The 14,466-nt window shown below is 47.5% G+C and overlaps 1 protein-coding gene across 6 annotated transcripts in view; it reads left to right on the forward strand.

The window, feature by feature from the left end:
- The window catches only part of NCK2 (NCK adaptor protein 2), a 150,730-nt gene that overhangs the window by 86,875 nt on the left and 49,389 nt on the right, over positions 1-14,466 (forward strand). The window lies entirely within an intron of this gene.

Below are 14,466 nucleotides of genomic sequence, written 5' to 3' on the forward strand. Positions count from 1 at the left end.
TCATGTGGCCTCTCTGGTTTTCTTTTCTATAAGGTGAAGCACATGGAGTTTTGTTTTTATTCCCCCCCCATCAGTCGATTTTCTCACTGATTTTTATTATTTTAATATTGTAAATATTTTCTTTAAAAATAGTACTGGCTCCCAAGCCCATTGTAGAAATATTTTTGCATAAAAGAGGCTGTGAAAGATCGCAGTTGAAAGAGAAGAAGTTTTGGTACTGTGTTAACCAGGAAAGTATTAACACAGTGTGAGTTTGGGGTGGAAACAAATGACACTCATTGGGGTGGAAGGTGACCTGTCCTGCCTGGCGTGTGACCGAGGAGGCCACCCTTGCAGCTGCCTGTGTCAACCCCGTCAAACCATCCAGTTCCCCCAACGCAGACAAGTTCATTGGCCAGGATGGAGGATGGCTGCTGCCCACGAGAGGTCAGGAAGAGGCTTATACCTACTGTGGCTGTTTCCTGGCCAAAGCCCTGGCTCTCCTGCTCATCCTGGAGGATGACCCATCCTGTGGTCTATGCAGGCTGCAATCCGAGATAGCCAGAGCCAATGGGGACCCTTGGCCAGAGCGCTTGCACAGGTCATGTCCCTCCTCAGTGCCTAGGCTCAGAGTGGGTGGGTGGGGGAGGCTCCGGAGCAGCTTTTTAGCAATTTGTTCTATCCAACTTCTCTTGGCTGCCAACACACCATTTTTCCATTTGGCTTCGATTGTTTTCCTCTTATTTTGTGTATGTGAAATATATACATAGTGAAATACTTTAGCTGTGAACGTTACACATCTGTAGAATGCACTACTCTACCCCCTTATCCCTCACGGATGCATCCCAAGACCCCTCCTGAAAGCCTGGTACTGTTTTCTCCTTGACATACAAGTGTATGAGAAAGTTCAGTTTACAAATTAGCTGCAGTAAGATGAAACAGAGCAGTGATCGCAGTAAACTCCATGAAAGTTATGTGAAAGTGGTTTCTCAAAATGCCTTTATTTCTCCTTAAATTAGGGTACACGATGTTCCCAGACTGCTGCAGAGAACTGAAACCACAGAAAGCAAAGCTGCAGATAACGACTGCCCTGCTGTCTGCTTGGGCACCTGCCACTCTCAAGGAGAACGAGTGGGAGACACAGCGGGCTTGAGACTCCCACCCCATTTAGACTCGGTTTTCCTTTTTAAACTGTGTATTTGCAAGTACAGAGATTTCCTATCTGCTCATTTCACTCCCCGGATGCTTGCAAAAGCCAAGGCTGGGCCAGAGCAAAGCCAAGAGCTCGGAACTCCCTGCTCATCTCCCGTGTGGATGGAAGGGGCCAAGCCCCGTTTACACTAACTTGCACTGCTTTCTGAGTTCTGTTAACAGGGAGCTAGGTTGTGGGCAGGGCAGCCAGGACTGAGACCAGGCACTCTGGTGTGTGTAGTGTCTTATGCAGGAGCTCCAGTGCTGTGCCGCAAGCAAAGCTTGTTTTGTGTAGAGGATTCAAGACACACAGCAACATTTTGATCTACCCAGAACTTCTATTATGGATTTTGTGGATGCGTTCACTAAATGAAGGGTAAAGGTAGAGGTTGTGGTTTGCAGGAGGCCAGCACAGACAGCAGGTCTTCCCTGCCTGTAGACTGGGTCTGGCGAGGCCCCTTGTGGGAGAAGCTTGGTGCAGACCGTCTTGGAGTGCTCATGTTTTCTAACCCAAGAGCTCATTTAGCCTACCAAGTCTCTTTGTCTTTGGCTTGCGGGTAGGAGGCGTCAGGTGTTGGGGGGTGTATACCTCCCACCTCTCTGCCACTGCGCTGTGGACATAGGGTTTAGATGAGAGGCCTGTGGTCTTGGGTGTCGGGGAGGAAGTGTCAGGTGTTGCCGGGGTGGGTGTTCCCCTCCTGCCTGGCCCTCTGTGACTGCTCCATGGAGGGAGGGTTTGGATGAGAGGCCTCCAAGGATGGTGCCCACAGGCTGTGTTGGCTGCTGTAGCACACAGACTCTGTGCAGGAAATGTGCCAAGGTTGTGGTTGCCAGCGATGCCCTCCTACCCAACTGCAGTGAAGTCAGGAGTTTATCCAGGAAGTCAGAGCAGGGGCTTCCCGAGCTGCAGGAAGCCGACACTGCTGACTTTGCCAGCTAATGACTCTGTAGGTGGAAGAATGGGTTAGCTGCGTGGGCAGAGTGGAGCTGGGCCTGACCGCTCTGACCTCTGCCTGCCTCCAGGAGCTCCCGAGTCAGTGCCTGCCAGCTGCATGCTGGGGTCACCTGGGATGCTCAGGATGCTGGAGTGGGCAGACAGGGCCTGGGCATCTGCATTGCTATGTTCTCTTCCTTACATCAGGAGACCTTCTCCTCTGAGCGCCTCCATGACTACATGGTATTTGTCGGTGATTCTGATCCTCGGTGCTGCCAGGGGGCTCACCCTGGGCGGAGATGCAGCTGATGCGCAGAAACTGAACAGAAGGTGGATGAGATGCAGGAAGCAGGCCCGGGCACCTAGCGCTCCACAGCCTGGCAGCAGTGTCGGCACTGCGCTTGCTCATCACGCCTCACCTTTTTCACCATGGAGGGTCGGTCTGTCCCGGGGGATGGTGGGTCACTGCACAAAGGTCAGCAGAGCTCTCGCATTTTAGAGCCCCTATTAGCATGTGACTGAGAATGGTCATTTTCTTCTTTAGGGATTTAAAAAAAAATTTCTGCCCAGTGGGATTGTTATCTGGGTCAACTGGTGGCGCCCGGAGGGATGGAAGTATTTATAACCTTCAGCAGGAAGTGTGTACACATTGCCCTGCCAGTTGCCTTATCCCCCCAATGTTGGCAGTGTGTCCTGTTACATAACCAGACCCTCTGTCCTCAGCTCAGGATGGGGACCAGGATTGGAGCTTCTGCTTAGCATTCTGTCCTTTTTAGCTCTAGAACAGGCTGCTGGAACGTTCCATGAGCTTTACAAAGCTGACCCCCTTGGGGCCCAGTGTTGTCACCTCGGCTTACTTGCAGTACAAATGATACGTCTGTGCAGTTGCGGGGGAGGGTGGCATTTTGACTTTCAAGAAAGGAAGAATTAGGCTTGAATATGGATTATATCACTTGGTCACTCAGGTGTTTGCTTTTTTTTTTTTTTTTTAAATCTTGCCAAGATAGTTAATAAATCAAACCATCGCATTCTCAATTAAAACCCAAATATGGGCCCGGCTCGGTGGCGCAGTGGTTAAGGTCTTCGCCTTGCACGCCCGGGATCCCATATGGGCGCCGGTTCTATCCCGGAAGCCCCGCTTCCCTTCCAGCTCCCTGCCTGTGGCCTGGGAAAGCAGTTGAGGACCACCCAAAGCTTTGGGACCCTGCACCCGCGTAGGAGACCTGGAAGAGGCTCCTGGCTTCGGATCGGCATAGTATTGGCTGTTGCGCTCACTTGGGGAGTGAATCATGGGACGGAAGATCTTCCTCTCTGTCTCTCCTCTCTATATATCCGCCTTTCCAATACAAAAATAATAAAAATAAATCTTTAAAAAAAAAACCCAAATCTAAGTGGATTATGTGGTAAAGTGCCCAGAACTCTTTGCTCAGTTCCAGGTACCCTGGATTTGACCACCAATGTATATCTCCATAGGGCTTCCTTCTTGACACCAAGTGGTGCCACATGTATGCCCATTCCTCTGTCCTCTTGGGAACGGCCACTGTCCCCTCTCTTGTCCTGACACATTTTAGAGACACGCTGTACAAGACACGTTCAAATTTGTGGAAAGTGCATGCTATGAAAAAACTGCATGGGTTTCAAAACTTTTTCCACCAAAATAAACGTAATTTTTTCTTGAAATTTATTTATTTGAGAGACAGCAAGCAGATGTGCGCCCTGCCCGTTGTCTACTGGTTCACTCCCACATGCCTGCCATGGCTGGGGTTAGCCAAGGGCCAAAAGCTGGGAGCCAGGAACTCAAGCTGGGGCTTCCACAGGGGGGCAAGAAAGCAGCCACTGGAACCCTCATGAACATCTGCCATGGTCTTCATTAGCAGGGCAGTGCAGTCAGGAGCATCTTGACTGCTAAGCTATATCTAAAGTTGGTTGTAATACTATTTTTCCCTAAACTGTTTTTTGCTGCTGCTGTTTGAGATTTAGTTTTGTATTTGAAGCGCAGTGAGATCTTCCACCTGCTGGTTCACTTCCCAGATGGCTACAACGACCAGGCTGGGTCAGGCTGGAAGTTCATCTGTATATTCTTGGTTGCAGTGGCCCAAGCGGTGGGGCTGTAAGCATAGGGGTGCAATGGAAGTGGAGCAGCTGGAACACAAACTGGTACCAGTAAGGGACGCCAGTATCACAGCCAGCAGCTTTATCCACTGTGTCACAATGATAGCCCCTTCATAATTTTTTTTTTAAGATTTTTATTGGAAAGTGAGATGCACAGAGAGGAAGATCGTCCATCCACTGATTCACTCCCCAAGTGGCCTCAGTGGCCAGAACTGAGCTGATCCGAAGCCAGGAGCCCCAGGTGCTTCTTCCAGGTCTTCCACCTGGGTGCAGATTCCCAAGACCTTGGACCATCCTCAGCTGCTTTCCCAGGCCACAAGCAGGGAGCTGGATGGGAAGCAGGGCTGCTGGAATTAGAACTGGCAACCATGTGGGATCCCACTGTACAAGGAGAGGACCTTAGCCACTAGGCTACCACACCGTGCCCTTCATCAACTTTCTGAAGTGCTTTTGTTGGTATATATTGAAATTAAAAGCATGAAGATATACTGCACAAAATTGAATCAACAGAAATTATGAGTGGCTAGCTTAAGATCAGATAAGAGCACTTAAGAGTAAAGACAATGATCAGAGACAGAAAGATCTTTACCTAGAAAACATAATATCTCTAAGCATATATGCACCAATCAGCAGAGCTGTAAATTGAGTAAAACAACAGCTGATGGAATTCAAGGAAATGCAGACAGACCACAGTTGGAGAGTGAACCAATGGAGAAGAGATGGTCCCTCTGTCTTCCCTCCCCATCCCCTCCCAAATAAATGAATGAATTTCTATTTATTATTTTCTTTAGTTTCATTTGAAAGGCAGATGTAACAGAGAAAAGGAGGGACAGCGAGAAAGATCTTCATCTGCTGGTTCACTCCCCCAGTGTCTACAGTGGCCATAGTTCACCCAATCCAAAACCAGGAGCCAGGAGCTTCTCCCCAGCTCTCTTGTGTGGGTGCAGAATCCCAAGGCTTTGGACCATCCTCCACTGCTTTCCCAGGCCACAATAGGGAGTTGGAAAGGAAGTGGAGCAGCTGGGAAATGAACTAGAGCCATCTGGGCTGCTGATACTACAGATGGTGGATTAGCTCGTTATGTATGCTATGGCACTGATCCCAGAAATAAATTTTTAGGGGTAGGTTTATTTTGTTAAAAAAAATTTAAAAAAACAAAAATCACAAAATTTCACTATTTTATGATTCCATTTGTATAACATTCTCTTTTTTTTTTTAAGATTTGTTTATTTTTTATTGGGAAGGCATATCAGATTTAAGAAGGAGATAGAGAGATCTTCCGTTTGCTGGTTCACTCCCCAAGTGGCTGCAATGGTCAGAGCTTTGCTGATCTGAAGCCAGAAGCCTCTTCTGAGTGTCCCACATGGGCAGGGTCCCATGGCTTTGGGCTGTCCTCACTTGTTTTCCCAGGCCGCAAGCAGGGAGCTGGATGGAAAGTGGAGCAGCCGGGACTGGAACTGGTACCCATATGGGATCTTGGAGCTTTCAAGGCAAGGATTTAGCCACGGAGGCATCACGCCGGACCCTGTGTAAGATTCTTAAAATGGCAAAATTCTTGGGGTGGAGAAGAGATTTGTGTGGCCTGAGGAGATCTGTGTGATTGTGTTGGTGGGTTCCGGAGTCTCCATGTGTGGTGGACTGGCAGCATTACATACACACTGTGCTCGCGTCAGTCTCCTGGTTTTGGGATCACACCGTAGTTAGGTGAGCTGTCGCTCTTGCCAGCAACTGGGGTATGGGTACAGGATAGCACTCTCTACTGTTAATTTCCTATGAGTTCTTATTGAAGTATTTTTTTTTTAAAGGAAAAGTTAGCATAGGCATTTAGCCTAGTGATTAGAGTCCATGAATGTCTGTGTCTCTCGCCTGTTACTTACCAAGTATGTAAATAAATGATCATTTAAAAAAAAATTAGAAGCTCAACTTGTTTAATGTATACTGTATACTGTATACTATATACTATATACTATATAATATATAATATATAATATATAATATATAATATATAATATATAATATATAATATATAACATATAATATATAAGTAAAAGCCAGGACCTGCATCCAGGTCTCCTGAATGGGACCATCCTCTGCTGCTTTTTCAAGTGCATTAGCAGGGAGGTGGATCAGAAATGGAACTGCAGGGACATGAACCCCTGGCCCTGTGGGATGCCAGCATCCCAGTAGTCACGTTCAACTGATATGCCAGAACACTGGCCCTTCCACTCACGGATCTGAGCAGCTTTCACATTTGCTTGGTGATTGATGAGAACGTCACAAAAGATGAAAATGTAATGGAAACAGGGAGAGCTCGTGCAGGTTGCTGGAGGACCTGGTTGTCTCAGCAACAAAAGTCCCGGTTCACGTGGAACACAGTCTCTGTGACAGCACTACGAAGGTTGTGAAAATGGAATGAAAAGAACGGTGTTTTGGTACAAAATCTTTGAAACCCACACAGGGATTTTTCCTGATACACATTTTCCCTGAACACTTGACTTTGACGTGTATGGAGCATGTACTTGTCAGGGAAGGGATATTCTGTCACTGGTCTTTTTCAGCTACACTCACAAGAAGGTAGTTGTCCCAGCTGGAAGTGGCTTCTGATAGACACCAGTCTGTGTCTGAGTTCAGACATTCCTAGATCTTCCCAAAAGCAGGGATAATAATGATGATGATGATGAGCCATTTACACACATAGGGGCATAATCATAAAGCAAGCATCTGTTAATACTCCTGCTGACCTACACACTAGAATGCTATCGATGTAAAGATAGTTCAGAGGCTCACCAAAATGCTTATCACAGAAATGTGTGTATAGGTTTCAAATTACTTTGCACCCAGTGGACTTACCTTTTGCTTCCATTTTTCTTTGTACTTTCTGAGTACCCTCATAGTGTGAAAATCCCAGTGTTCTCCATCTGATCTTATGCCATTAAATGGTTTTGGGAAAATAGTACAGAGTTCTTGTATACACGGCTTCCGATTTCCTCTAATTTTATTCTCACATTACTGTATTCTTTTGTTCATGACTAATGAACAAAACAGTTTTGATATACTATTGTTGACCAAAGTCTCATCTTTATTCGAGTTTTGAAAAATGTAGCCAGGGTTCCTTTTTCTGTCCCAGGAGCCCTGCCAGGACATCGCGTGACACTAACTCATTGTCTCTGCTTAGCAAGCCTGCTGTTGGGAAGGAAGTCTCCATGTGCAGCCACATGTCAGGGTGGGCATTCCTCGGGGACAGAGCATCTGCTAAGTTGTTTAGAATTCTTCTGCCAGCCAGTCTGACGTATTTCCTAGTTTGTCGTCCTCTCATGTGAAACAATTACTTTCTTCCGGGTCTCCCACACAGGTGCAGGGTCCTAACGCTTTGGCCCATCCTCTGCTGCTTCCCCAAGCCACATGCATAGCCATAGTGGGTAATTACCTCAAGGCTTTGTACAAAGGGAATCAGGTTGTAGATTTCCTTGGAATGTTTTCCCATTCTGTGGTGTTTCTCGGAGTCACCTGTATGATTGGAGGAAGCCATGGGTTTCTTTGTTTTCACTACTGCGTGACGATTGAACTGTGTGATGCTGTCACCCACTTGTCCTGTCTCCCGTGGACTGGGTTATTTCTTTGTTTTGCTAACTAGGCAGTGCTGTTGAGTGTACTTGTTCCCTGACCTACAAGTTCCATAGAAGTAGGAGTGAAGCCTTTGGCTTCAGCTTGTGCAAGGTAATTCCAAATTATCTTCCAAGGTAGTTAGATTATTCTCTCTTCTATTATCAGCCTTTTCTGGTTTTGTCCACGTAGTGTAAAGCAGTATTGTGAACTCAAATTATGAGTGCAATTGTGTGTGTTTCATGTTTTAGCTGTCTGTGCATTTTCTCCGCCTTTGCCCTTTTCTAGTGAGGTGTTGGTCTTTTTCTTATTGAGCTGTGGGGGGTTTTACATATTCTAGATACCAGTCCTTTGTCATGTATGCTTCTTGAAAATATTTGTTTGCAAATATACATTTAGTCACGTCTTGATTTGTGACTACCTATAGGAATCCAGTGTCTGGATCGATTTTCTGTTTCACTACAACAGTCTTTTACTGTGCCAACAAGGTTGAATACTCCTACTTAGAACTTGCTTTGTTGTTGTTGTGAAGATTTATTTCTTTTTATTAGAAAGTCAAATTTACAGAGAGGAGAGACAGAGGGAAGGATCTGTCCACAGGTTCACTCCCCAAGTGGCGACAATGGCCAGAGCTGTGCGAATCTGCAGCCAGGAGCTTCTTCCGTGTCTCCTACAGGGACGCAGGGTTCTAAGCTTTGGGCCATCCTCTGCTGCTTTTCCAGGTCACAAGCAGGGAGCTGGTTGGGAAGTGGGGCAGGCAGGACATGAACCAGCGCCCACATGGGATCCCAGCACTTGCCAGACAAGGATTTAACCAATAGGCTAGTGCACCGGGTCCTGTGTAAAACTTTGTTGTGTTCCAGAGTGAATCTTGTATTCTTTAAGCTTTGTTGCATTGGCTGTGGACTTTCTGTGTTGTCTCAGTGTTCAATGGCTCGTTTTAAAATTGAGTTTCAAATGCCTAAATTTGATTAAAAATACTAAAATTGTTTAATATAGTGTTAAGTTCTGCCTTCTCAATAGTGTAATGGGCTTTGTTGAAACATTTTTGTATCTGTTGCTATATTCACTCATCGGTGTTTGGAAACAGGAGGTTGACTTCTTGCTGCATCATCTTGTGCATACTTGTTATATTCTCCTTGCTTTCACACATTTACTCAAGGTTGCTGAGTACTGTGCATTAGCATTTCTCAGAATTTTTACATGGCATGCATCATACATGGTGGGTAGGATGACAGTCACTGTTCCAAGAGGTGGAATTGTATTCCATGAGATCTTGTGAACTTGAATCCAGCCGTAACACAGACCTTCAGGATGGGGTCTGGATCCCTGTGGCCATTAGACACCCCTGATAAAGACACAAACACCCCAGGCCATACATCTACTCACTTCCCCCCCTATTTGCTAGGTGTCTAAGGCCTGGCACCATTCTTGGAGCTCACTTTACAAGGAAGCAGAATCCTTGGCTTCAAGGAGTCACATTTAAAGAAAGAAAACAGACCATGATTAAATAGACATGCGTGAAGTATCTACGTGCTGGGGATGAGAGAAAACCAGGCCAGGGGTGACAGGCAATGTTGCAGCAGTTTCATAGAAGTGAACAGGTGTGGCTTGGCCGAGAATTGAATAGAATTTAGTGATGGGATGGGGTTGTGGTGAGGGAGAGGGCATTTAAAAAGCAGCCCAGAGGGAGGGAACTGAGACTCGGGGTGAGATTAGGAGGCTGTCAGCTTGGGGGAGAGCCCACAGTTGAGCTGTTTTAGGCCTGGAGTCCAGCGTGAGGGGGGCTGAGGTGAGGTTTGAGCAGAGGAGTGACACAAAGCCCCTTGAAGCTTAGGAGCACTTGCAGGCTGCCAGTGGGATCCAGACTGAGTATTGCTGGGCTACGGACGCACCCGGGTGTTTGGCGGGGGCCTGGATTAGGAGACTGCTGCAGAATTAGCTTTGTTGACATGGATTGGTGTCAGCAAGCAGTGGGACACTGGGGGAAGGCAGTTGCCTGTGAGGTTGCTGATGCAGAGAAGAGAAAAGCTTGGAGGCTGGTGTCAGGCTTTTGGCCTGAGCACCCATGTGAATGACTGGTGGTTAAGTGTGTCATTCACATCAGAGAAGGGAGTGTGGTGGAGGCCCAGGAGGAGGGAGTGTGGTGGAGGCCCAGGAGGAGGGGGTGCGGTGGAGACCCAGGAGGAGGGACTGTGGTGGAGGCCAGGAGGAGGGAGTATGGTGGAGGCCTAGGAGGAGGGAGTGTGGTGGAGGCCCAGGAGGAGGGAGTATGGTGGAGGCCAGGAGGATTGTTGCTGCTTGCTTGGCGTTCTTCTGTTTTCCTTGGGGAGAATCCAGAGTTGCTTTTTGTTCATGTGACGTCTGGGGTGCACATTGCACATCCTCATGGAGAATTCTCGGGGTGCCAGGTAGAGCAGTGGTAGAGATCTCCCTGTGGGAGCAATGAATGGATGATGCTCAGACCGGATGGGGCTGCAGGAGTGGCCCAACACACAGTAGGACAGGTAGGCATTTAGGAGGGGATGGTCAAAGGGTGAGACGGGGGGGTTGGGGGGAAGGCCTAGCAGGTAAAGCTGCTGCCTGCCATGCCAGCATCCCATGTGTTCAAGTGCTGGCAGCTCTACTTCCTGACCCACTTTCTGCTCATGACCTGGGAAAGCTGGGGAAGATGGCCCAAGTGTTTAGGCCCTGCACAAATTCATGAGACCAGAATAAGCTCCTGATTTCTCGCTTCAGCCCTTCTCAGCTTTTACCAGTGAAACCTCTAAGGAGTGAACCACCAGATGGAAAAAATCTGTGTGTCTCTTCCCTCTCTCTCTGTGTAACTCTGTCAAATGCATAAATTAAAAAAAAAAAAAAAAGACATAGGGGTGGGAGGCAGTAGGCAAGCAAGAGCAAGGAAGAAGTTCAGGTTATGTTGTGAACCCCAAGGCCTTGTTACAACAGAGTGGTGAGGTGAGGACCCTGGGGTTGGCATGCTGACATAGCCAGGTAATCTGGAATAAAGAGCAGGTGGGAGAGGACTGAATATTGTTGATGACTACTGTAAAGGAGGGATGGTGGGCAAAGAGCCAAAGGAGAGTTTTCCTTTAAACAATCACTTGAAAGTCAAAAAGACAGATGGAAACAGATTTATGTTTTGGTTCACGTCCCAAATGCTCTCAGCAGCTGGGGCTGGGCCAGGCCAAAGCCAGGAGCTGGGCACTCAGTCCAGTCAAATCTATGTGGATGGCAGCAGCTGTTTTTTTTTAAAGATTTATTTTTATTATTGTTTTTATTGGAAAGGCGGATATACAGAGAGGAGAGACAGAGAGGAAGATCTTCCGTCTGATGATTGACTCTCCAAGTGAGCACAACGGCCAATGCTAGGCCGATCCGAAGCCAGGAGCCTCTTCCTGGTCTCCCACGCGGGTGCAGGGTCCCAAAGCTTTGGGTGGTCCTCGACTGCTTTCCCAGGCCACAGGCAGGGAGCTGGAAGGGAAGCGGGGCTTCTGGGATAGAACCAGCGCCCCTATGGGATCCCGGGCGTGCAAGGCGAGGACCTTAATCACTGCGCCACCGCGCCGGGCCTGGCAGCAGCTATTTTAACCATCACTTCCGCCTGCTGGTTAGCAGGATACCCGAGTAGGGAGCAGAGCTGGGCATTGGATTGACCCCCAGGCATTGTGTGATGGGGAAGTGGGCTTCTATGCTGGCATCTGAACCCTCGCACCAAGTGCCTGACTCAAAGGGGAGAGCATGTGTAGGCTGGAGGATAGCTCAGTGTCCCTAGCTCTAAATGGGTGATCCTGAAAGACGAAACAGAGCATGGAATGACTGTGGGAGCAGCTTCCTTCAGGAAGCGTGAAAGGTGGGTTCAGTAGAGGAGGATGGCTTTCTGCAAGCACCCAGTCCCCTTGTCCGTAACACTAGGGCAGCAGAGCATTCACACCATGGGCACATGGGGGCACCATCTTGTTGCTTCTGTTATTTTCAGTCTAACGAGAAGGAATGTCTTTGATCAACTAGGGTTGCAGAAAGCAGAGAAGGATCAGAGACAGAAAAATAGCTGTGAAATAGACATGCAAACAGGAAGTTCACTCAGAAGTGTGAGTGTGTGAGGTACTGAGTGTGTAAGGCTGCTGAGCAAAAACGTGAATGGGACCAGCTTCCCAGGGCAGGGCACGGTGGGGTGCAGAGGGCTACGGCTGGGAATGGAAAAGGCGTCTCTGGAGGGTTTTACTTTCTGCACATAAAAATGGTAGAAATCCTTAAGGACTGAGGCAAGTTCTTAACTTTCTTCCCTGTATGCTTCCAGTACTTATTCAATGAAAATAAAACTCTTTGAAAATGAAAATCTGGAATGTATTATACATGTACATTTCTTTGACATTTCTCCCAAACCTTTATTATGTGTTTTACTGTTGCACTACATGTTTTTGTAAATGTTTTACGGTAACCAGGTCGGACTTCTGCTTTTCAGCATCAGAGACCTTTTCAAGCACTGCTGACACGAGTTACTGTTATCTCTGACTCACTGCATGTGGAGTTGTAGGAAGCGCCTTACATAAAGCATGTAGTGGCTCAAGGAGCCCGGCTAGCTGGAGCACTAATCAGTGTGGGCTGCTGATAGAATAGAACTCCGTGATGGTCTTGGAGAGGACTCCTGAGGGGCACGGCAGATGCACAGTGGCCTCTGCTCCCCCATCCTGCATCCCCCCTGGAAGGACTGCTCGGGAGAAGGTGCCAACAGACTCACAGTACAGCTTCTTCACGTTCTCCAGCAACACATAGCCCAGGAGTTGGACCGGAGTCAGTACAGCGAAAGCCTCCAAATCCTGTGTTGTGATCGTGATTCACCTGCCTTGTTTGAGGAGGGATTCGTATGTGAAATGGACACAAATAGACTATTGATACCAATGGTTACCATAAACTCAGCTGTACTGAGTCTTGAGGTGTGCATGGGGGAGTGCAGGAGAGGAGTCAGGATTCTCTTGTGCCAGGAAGCAAAGATGTGTTCAGAAAACTAAGACGCAAAATCACCCTACCGGTCATCTGTCAGAGGTCACGGGAGCCAACTGTGACTTCTAAATAGCCCCAGTTGGAACATTTTAAGGAGCAAAGGCTTACTGTGCTGTAACCTAGAGTGTGAGATCAATGGCCATGAGACGACGTTTACAGATAAAATGCTCTGGCAGCCAGTGCTGTGCTGCGGTGAGTTGAGCTGCAACTTTTGACAAAGGCATCCTTTTGAACATGCCACTTCTAGTCCTGGCTACTCCCCTTCTGATCCAGCTCCCTTTTATTTATTTATTATTGTTTGTTTAAAAGATCAAGTAAAAGAATGGTTGAATAAATTAGCAACCAAAGGCAGAGAGAGACAGATCTCTCAGGGTTACGAGTCTCCTTGTGGAGGTAGAGCATCCTCCCTACTTCCATGTTTGGGCCGAGCTTGATTCCTTCCAGGGATCAGCATGCTTTGCAGTGGAGAGGCTGCCTCAGCCAGGGGGTCACAGTCTACACTAGTGACAGTGGTGTCATATGAATGTGTGTTTGCATCCTTGCCCCTGGACCTGACATTCCTCCTCTCCAAAACCATACCCCTAGATCTATCAGGAGAAAAGTATCTGGAAGGTCCTATCCAGCGAGGAGAGGTGGCTGCAGAATAGCTTGTTGATCATTTCAACTCCAGACCAGGGAGGTCTGAGAGCTGTCACACACTCCAGGAGCCTGAAGGAGACCTGGTGGCAAAGGATACGGGAAAGGATTCGGGATGGGACCTTGGGACTTCATGCGGTGGGCCTCTGGCCTGGTGGGGAAGGAGACATCTCCAGAGATGCCTGCATGCCTTGTCAGGCACCTGGCACCGTGCCTGCCTCCAGCTGCCCGCTGATGCACACCTTCCGTGGCAGCAGGAGATGGCTCAGATCACCGGGTCCTCTGCTCTTGCAGGGGAGGCCCAGACTGAGTTTTTGTCTTGGCCCACGTTTGACTGTTAAGGATACTTGGGAATCAGCCAGAGGATGGAAGATCTCTCTTGTATATTTCTCTGTCTTTCAATTAAGTCCTTTTTTTTAAAGGACTTTAGGGAAAAACTAAGGCAATTAGAGCGAAAGTATGAACCTCAGTTTTGTTCCTTAATTATAGCAAGTATGCCAGATTAGCAAAAAATATTAATAAAAGAGGAAACTAAAATGGTTCTCAAAAGTAAATTTGTTTTATCAAATCAAACACAGGTGCTAAAATAAATAAGCAGTCCAACACAGATGTTGAAACCTTTATTTCTTCATTCTGTTCCCTTGGATTTATAAGAAAGATTAGGATCATAAATTTGGAATAAATATTAATAGTCATCTTTACAAAAGTCTTTTGTGGAGAGGTTTCTGTGTGGGGATTAAACTGCCGGAGTACCACACATCTCCCCTTGTCGCTGGATCTCTGTCCTGGCTCCTGCAGAGCACAGAGGGAGAGGCACCCGTCCCAGGGTGAGGTTCAGAGGCACTTTCAACTAGTAAATTCCTCTCCCATCAAATAGAAAAATATGAAATAGTTGCCATGTTTAGGATGTCGGCCTAAGCCGTTTGGCAGCCTGATCACATTACGAGATCTGCATAATAAAGAGTTCCATTTTTTCCAAATGCCAGTGCTTCTGGGGTTTCAGAACA

Source organism: Ochotona curzoniae, unplaced genomic scaffold, assembly GCF_017591425.1.
Source record: "Ochotona curzoniae isolate NIBS_2020 unplaced genomic scaffold, NIBS_Ocur_1.0 contig_883, whole genome shotgun sequence".
In the NCBI taxonomy this organism is placed as follows: Eukaryota; Metazoa; Chordata; class Mammalia; order Lagomorpha; family Ochotonidae; genus Ochotona; species Ochotona curzoniae.